The sequence below is a fragment of the Ischnura elegans genome, chromosome 7, assembly GCF_921293095.1.
Source record: "Ischnura elegans chromosome 7, ioIscEleg1.1, whole genome shotgun sequence".
Classification (NCBI taxonomy): domain Eukaryota; kingdom Metazoa; phylum Arthropoda; class Insecta; order Odonata; family Coenagrionidae; genus Ischnura; species Ischnura elegans.
In genome coordinates this window covers 108,435,015-108,442,231 of record NC_060252.1, presented here as the reverse complement: position 1 = coordinate 108,442,231, position 7,217 = coordinate 108,435,015, and positions in this window count along the sequence as shown.

Below are 7,217 nucleotides of genomic sequence, written 5' to 3'. Positions count from 1 at the left end.
GAAGTCCGTTATTTTAACGCTTAAATTACGTTTAAAAATTGCTTACGCACAGAACAAAACGGAGAATTCATTTCAAAGTACAAAAAATGTAGTATGAAACAAAATATAATACTGAAAAAACTCTTGACAACGTAAACAATTCGCAACGGATTCCTGCGATGAGGATGATCATAAATTCGCGAAAGATTTGAAAGTATTTAAAAAGTCAAACAAAGTTTTGACAAAAAAAATTTAACTGTCAAATTTAATTAGAATATGCCTATCGTCCTTGCTATCGTGGAGTATAATAAACCAAATTAGATGCACGTCTAATAATATACGAAAATGCAATTTGGTAGCCTACGCTCCGATATATCGGCTCGAACGTAGACCGGATTTCAAAAACTAATATTGTCGTGATAATTAAATTTATCCTTTATCCAATGTATTAGAATATTATAATCAACAAATAATTCCTTTTTAGTGAAATGAAAAAACATTAAATTGATACCTAAAATTGTAACTCCATATTGTTTTTTCATGTGTCTACAAGTGCTACAAAACTCTTAAATTTAGGTTGGCACTTTTCCCTAGAACCACTAAATTTCGGTGGCACTAAGAGGGTTAATGTTATTCGGATGAAGGCTGTGAATGAAAAATGGCCTTCTAGTGAAGTAGGTGGATCGAAACCCGTCCAACTGTAACAACAGGAGAGAAAAATCTCTCTGATCCGAAGCCTTTTGATTGGTACGCGTGAAAGCACAGGGTCTCCATTGGTGGACGCGCATTCTTGGGGGGTATCTCCGGCAATGGGCCAATGAGGAAGGAGGGCAGTGGCGGAAGGGCCAACTGCCCCCCTGCCCGAATTGGATATTCCTCCCCTCCCCCTTTGATCTTCACCCCGTGCTCCTGTGCCCTACATAGTAGCCCACCCCACCGCCAAATACGAGTCCAAAGGCAGACGTGCCGCGTGCCTGAGCAGGTGTCAAGACTCAACCTTACCCCCCTTACCCCCCGCAGACGCGCCGTGCGGTGGCTCCCCCTCGAGTCACGTGGTTGGGGAGGGGGATTTGGTCTCCCGTGTCCTCCAAGGTGCGAGGAGGTGAGGAGGGAAGAATAATTGAAATCGCCAAGAGCAGGAAGGAAACGGAACTACAGACGAGGAGGAAGGAGGACCAATCGTATCCAAACAATAGGGTAGTTTCCTTCATCAAAGAAAACGAAAGGCATTCATTCAATGCAATTCGTTACCCACCATTAGTGTATTTATAATGTACAAATTATTTTGTTTTATAAATCCCAGTTTAGACGAATGGCATTGGTCAATTTCAACCGCATTTGAAAAAGGCCAGTTTGGCGTCCATGCGATGCCACTCCACGTGACCTCACGGGGAACTAATTTCTATACGAGTAGATAGCTTTTTTACATCGTCTGAGATTACCGATGCATGCATGAGGCACAGAGTTCAGGGAAACATGTCTTAATAATCACCTATTAAAACTGTCTAAGGTCGGAAAGTTTCCTTCGTTTGATACGGTATTAATAATTCTTATTTAAGCCAAGCGCTACCTGCTGAGAGGGTACGCTGCTACCTGCTAGCAGCCTGAATCGTATCAGCGCTCATAGCCTCGCCCCAACGTCACCTCACACGCCGACAGCGGAAACCAGAATGACGTCACACGGCGTTTTCCCAGCATTCATATTTAGCCGTCGCGTTTTCCCGCGCTTGAATTTTTCACTTTTCATTTAATCGCTAAAAATAGATATCGTCATTTAAAAATCAAAAATCGTGAAGTACGTACTCCAGGAGTAATAATCTTTCAATTTAGTCAATAAAAAAATAATAGGAAACCACCCTATTACTCCAGCTATTCTTGTGGCGTCTTCAGGTCCGAAGAGAAGTTTCCTGAAGGTGTATTTTTGGTTATAAGTTCTGACCTGAAGATAGCTGCAGAGACTGTTGTCGCCTTTAGAGCACGGAGAAACGCCCAAGAGCCGTTACTAATGTCCAAGTATTGTTGTACTAATGTCTTTGCATCAAAAGGAAAATTTACGCCGTCCTTATTTCCATTTACGCAGTTACTTCGTAGCTCCGTGTTCTATTTCCCATTGCCATTTCAAGCCTTTGGGGTAACAGAATGGTTAGGAAAGGGAAAGGCATTTCTCTGCGTCAGCTGTCTACAGTGTTATCCGAGGTGTGGGAGTTCGGGAAAGCTAAGAAAATTGGCAGAAGGGCCACAGGAATTAAAAAATCATCAAATAGCCTGAAAATCACCTTGCACTCCTCCTCCAAGACCTATGCCCAAGAAAATTCTTGTCGAGATCAAAATGTCCCGGCTCTGGCCGATAGACTGATATTTTCTCTAACCACGATGGGAACACCTGCCTGAGAGGTGAAAAAATATGTATATCAGCAATAGGAAGAACAGCTGAAGCTTTTTTTTACAAGTAGCCAGCAATAGTTTCTAAAATTTAACTTCTATTACTCTAACAAATATGCAATGCTCCCTCTTATACCTATTTTCAGTCACATTCAATAAATAGGTAAAAAATTCAGAATTTTCTGGTTCTGTTTAAATCGATTTAAGCTACTAACGTCTGAAACATGGAAAGCAGTTATTTAATAGTTTAAAAGAAATAAAATAGGTAATAATTTGTAAGAACGCGTACACATTGTCACTTTCTTATATATAACAGAAAAACGCTTTTATAAGTAGCATATAATTAAGAGTAAAAATAAATGCTTATTTTGGCTTTAGGAATGACCATTTGGCACGTATCACTTATTATCATACTTATGTGTCTTGCATTACGCTGATAAATGTAACAAAGCTTAACTTTGCTAACAAGTTTACCATACATGATGCTCTCCACATACTCTTCGTGGTAATTGCCGCATATTGTATGTTAACCCATTTACGGCCAACGTTGCGAAAACGCAACATTATTGAGAAATGCAAAAAAAATGTTTCAATTGAATTTTATTCATTTACAATTCGCTTTTTTCGATAAAAATAAGTTTAAACTGATTTTTAGTGAGATTATAATGACATTTAATAAGTATTTCGATATTTATAAAAATACTCAAAATGTGTCAATTTTCGAGTCTCCTGTTAAGCAAGATAAATAATTTTTCCTAAGAGTAACTATTCCCTTTATTAAGTTTTTTATTCGTCCATGTGGACGTAGAAATTTCAATTAACAGATATTAAAGCTTATATTTCGTCAGGGAGTCAACATTAAGCGAAAATCAGATCCGGAAAATAATGTTGCGTTTTCGCAACGTTGGCCGAATCCGATATCTATAGGTAGTCATGCAACCCGCATTACTAAATATTTCCGTCTCGTAGGAATATGCCGTTTTTACTGTCAGATATAATCCTACGCATTTTTATGCCTCGTATTTGACAGATATCGTCATATTTGATAATTAAAATTCTTAGATATTACATTTCCAATGAGATGCTGCATTATTTTACCTAAATCTAATATAAAATAGAGATGCATTGCGGCTTGAAATAAATGAGTCAAAGTGAATATTTTTACAGAAGATAACATATTTTCCAGTTTTTAATTGACATTTTATCACAACAGATTGAATGACAACAAATAATGATTATTTATGAATTACATGAAAGCATTTCGGGTGGAATGGAACACACAACTTTGTACGTTCAATCCGAATTAGTCCTTCCTTACTTCACGATTCAGCGATATCACCGACTTCCACAACAGGATATTGGGTGAATGAAGACGATAAGGCGTAGATATGGTTCGGCAATGATTGAACCAAAACATATTTAGATTAATAAAAAATAATCTACACTTTTCAGACAATTCCTGTCTGGACAAAAATGACAGATTTGTAAATTTTGACCTCAATTTGACGACTTGAAAAATTATTACAATTCGGAATATTTGCGCATTAATTTTGAAATAATGAGCAAATGGTACCTTACTTTGGCCACTACAGTGCATAAATGTTCTTTTAAAACAAGCCTTTCAGATTTTGCTTTTAACTTTGGTGCTTATGTTATTCAGACGGTTTTAGGGTTCAACCAGGCGATAGAAAATTACTTCTATCGAAATTTAAGCTTGGAAGCAGGTGTTATTCTGGAATTTCTCAAGATTATCCCTGATCCCTCGAATCATCGTATGTTTTTCAATAAATTCTTTTCATCTTGAAGACTATTTATTGTTTTGAAAGAAAAAGGATTATTTGTCAATGGAGCTATCCGTGAAAATACGAGTAAATACGTACAAAGGAGGAGTGCCTGATAGAAAATAATAAAACCATCGACGTAAACCGAGAGGAACATGAAAACAAACATTTGATAAAGCCCAAGGTCTTAGTATTGTTCGATGGAATGATAAATAGATTGTCCCAGTAGACAGCAATACAAGTTTTTCGCTTCCATTTGGCACAGGGAAAAGTTTCAGCAGAAAAAAGAAAATACTATTTCACATAATATTCTATGTTAATAAAAGAAAATACCATTCGTGTTATTGGGGAGTATAGTAAATACACGGGAGGTGTGGACCTACTTGATAATGCAAATGAAAATTACCGCACTAGAATTCAGGGGAAAAACGGTCCTAGCTTATCAACTTACTGGACAGCGTTTGCACTAACGCCAGGAGATTGTACAGGTTATGCAACGGAAGTAAATTTCACTGGTTGACTCCAAATCGTATCTAGCAGGGACGCATCTAAAAAGTGAAGTGAATAAGTCAGTAGATGACGTACCCCTATACAATTCGCGTCCATAAACACAGAAAATGTTAGGCCATATAATTCATCGCGGATTCGTGAAGCATGAAGGGACGAATTTGGCCAGAGAATTAAAAAAATTCAGTAGTTGCCGAAACAGTGTAAAAGCCAAACCATGTTTGAATGTACAAAATTTTATGTTCCATTGCACCCAAAATGCTTGAGTATTTCATAATTAGCCATTAATTTTTGTAATTAAATCTGCAATGATAAAATTAAAGTCAAGGAAAAAATGTGAAATACATGCTCTTCTGAGAAAATTTTCGCTTTGACTTATTTCTTTCAAACCGTAAAGCATGTCTATTTTATAGTGAACTTAGGTCAAATAACAACAACATCTCGTTGGAAACATAATATCTAAGGATTTTATTTATCCAATATGACCAAATTGGTCATATACGTGGCATAAAAAGGTATAGGATTATATCCGACAGTAAAAACAGCATATTCCTATGAGGCGGCAATGTATTGTAATGCGGGTTGCATAACTGCATACAGATACCGGATTCGGCCAACGTTGCGAAAACGCAACATTTTTTTTTTACCATAAGCAAATTTTTTTGAAGGCCCACATTTTCAATTTACCTTATTTAGCATTTTATTAGGTCAATTGAAAAGAAAAAAATATATATTTTCAAGTATTTCTTTACTCGGCCGGTAATGGGTTAATAATATTTTTCTTGAGTGTGCATTTCAATAACTACCTTACTGCGTTAACTTAAATAACCTATAGAGTGTATGATTTAAATTCCCCAATGGAAATCTTCCCTCATCATAACTACTTTCAACAATCTCTAAAATGAACGAACGTGAAACTTTATCCTCTCTTGGAAGGAAAAATTGATACCGCTTTAAGAAGCTGATGTGAAATGAGTTTTTCTTGGCGTTCTTAATTACTTGAGAGTTCCGCCTTAGACAGCCTTGTAAAATGGGCGATGTTGGAGTTTTTTGCTCAAAGGAAAGAATAGATCTCGCCGTTAAAACGTGTTTATTCCTATCTAGAGAGAATTTCCAGGTTTTTTTAAGCATGAAATTTTATAGGATTCTCTTCTTCTTCCGTGTTGGTTTTTCGGTGCAATTGCCGGTGATTCACTACAGAATTTTTTCACCGGTGCCCCGTGTAACGAAGCCTGTCAAATTTCGCACCAGCCCCATCTTAATTACGGGGTCAGACCGGTTATTTTCGGAGAAAAAAAATCAAACGGCCGCTCACCACTATTGCACCGAGGAATTCACCGGACGCTTCAAAACGTTCCAAACTGGGGCGTCCGCTCGCCCGTTCCATTTTTATTTCATTTGCTGGCATAGGCGGATCTAGGGGAGGGCTGGAGCACGGGGGCACGTGCCCCCCCAGAACCTTAAAAAATATGGAAGATTTTAATAAAGTCCCATTATCATAGCGTTCGTTTTGTATTACGAGGTACCCCCCCCCCCCAAAAGAAATCCTGGATCCGCCCCTGTTTGCTGGAATTCTCTGAAACTTTGAGACCATTTTCCTATGAATGGAATACTTATTACGGTATAACTGATAACTTCAGATTTTACTTTGTGAAACCTCTCCATATTGGAAATAAATAAATAAAACTTTATATGGTTAACTATTATTTAATTGTGAGCAAGAACCGGGTTTCGTAACTTGTTTGCATCGTCAGGTGAATGATCTTACATGCATCTTATATTTATACACAGGAAAAACCCTCGTTCCAAAACAAGGCTGCCCATTCCCCCCCCCCCCCCATTCCATTCCGTGCTTAAACCCCACCCCTGCCCTCTCAACAGGTCCTTTCCCTTTCCGATAGATGTCCTCACTGTCATATGTGTGTATAAATATAAGATGCATTCACCCGACGATATAACCAAGTACGAAGCCCGAGTCGTGCCCTTAATTAATTAATAGTGAACCTTACCAAGTTTTATTTCTTTATTTCCACTCATTACGGTATTTAAATATGTTATCGTGACTAAAATATCCTCTTCTTCTCGAATTTTTTGAGTTTTACATTCATGAAATAATAAACTGCTCATTAGATCAATATTTTAACTTTTAAAATGAATTATCTGCTCAATTAACTGGAATATTAACATCAGTTTATCCGTAATAATGACTTAAGAAAGCTTAATGTGAGCTTACGTTTTTGAAGATTTATTTCCCTTTGCATTAATGTGATTCTTTTAATTTTCGATAATCCAGACGATGAAAAAATATAGTTTATTGGGAAGAAGACTCAAAATGAAGCTAAAATTTGGTGCGTAATTTGACATCGCAATTGGTGGTCCTGACATCGCAAGGCATTTGTTTTCAAATTTGGAAAATTTGGGAGAAAACGTTAGGCAAGGCATGATGGCGGAATGCAGCAAAAAGAATGGAAAATGCAAAATATATTACGTTGGAATGACTTAACCTGTCACACACAAAAGGCAATGCTGGAATTTCATATTTTCCTAGCACAGTTCCTATACCAGGGA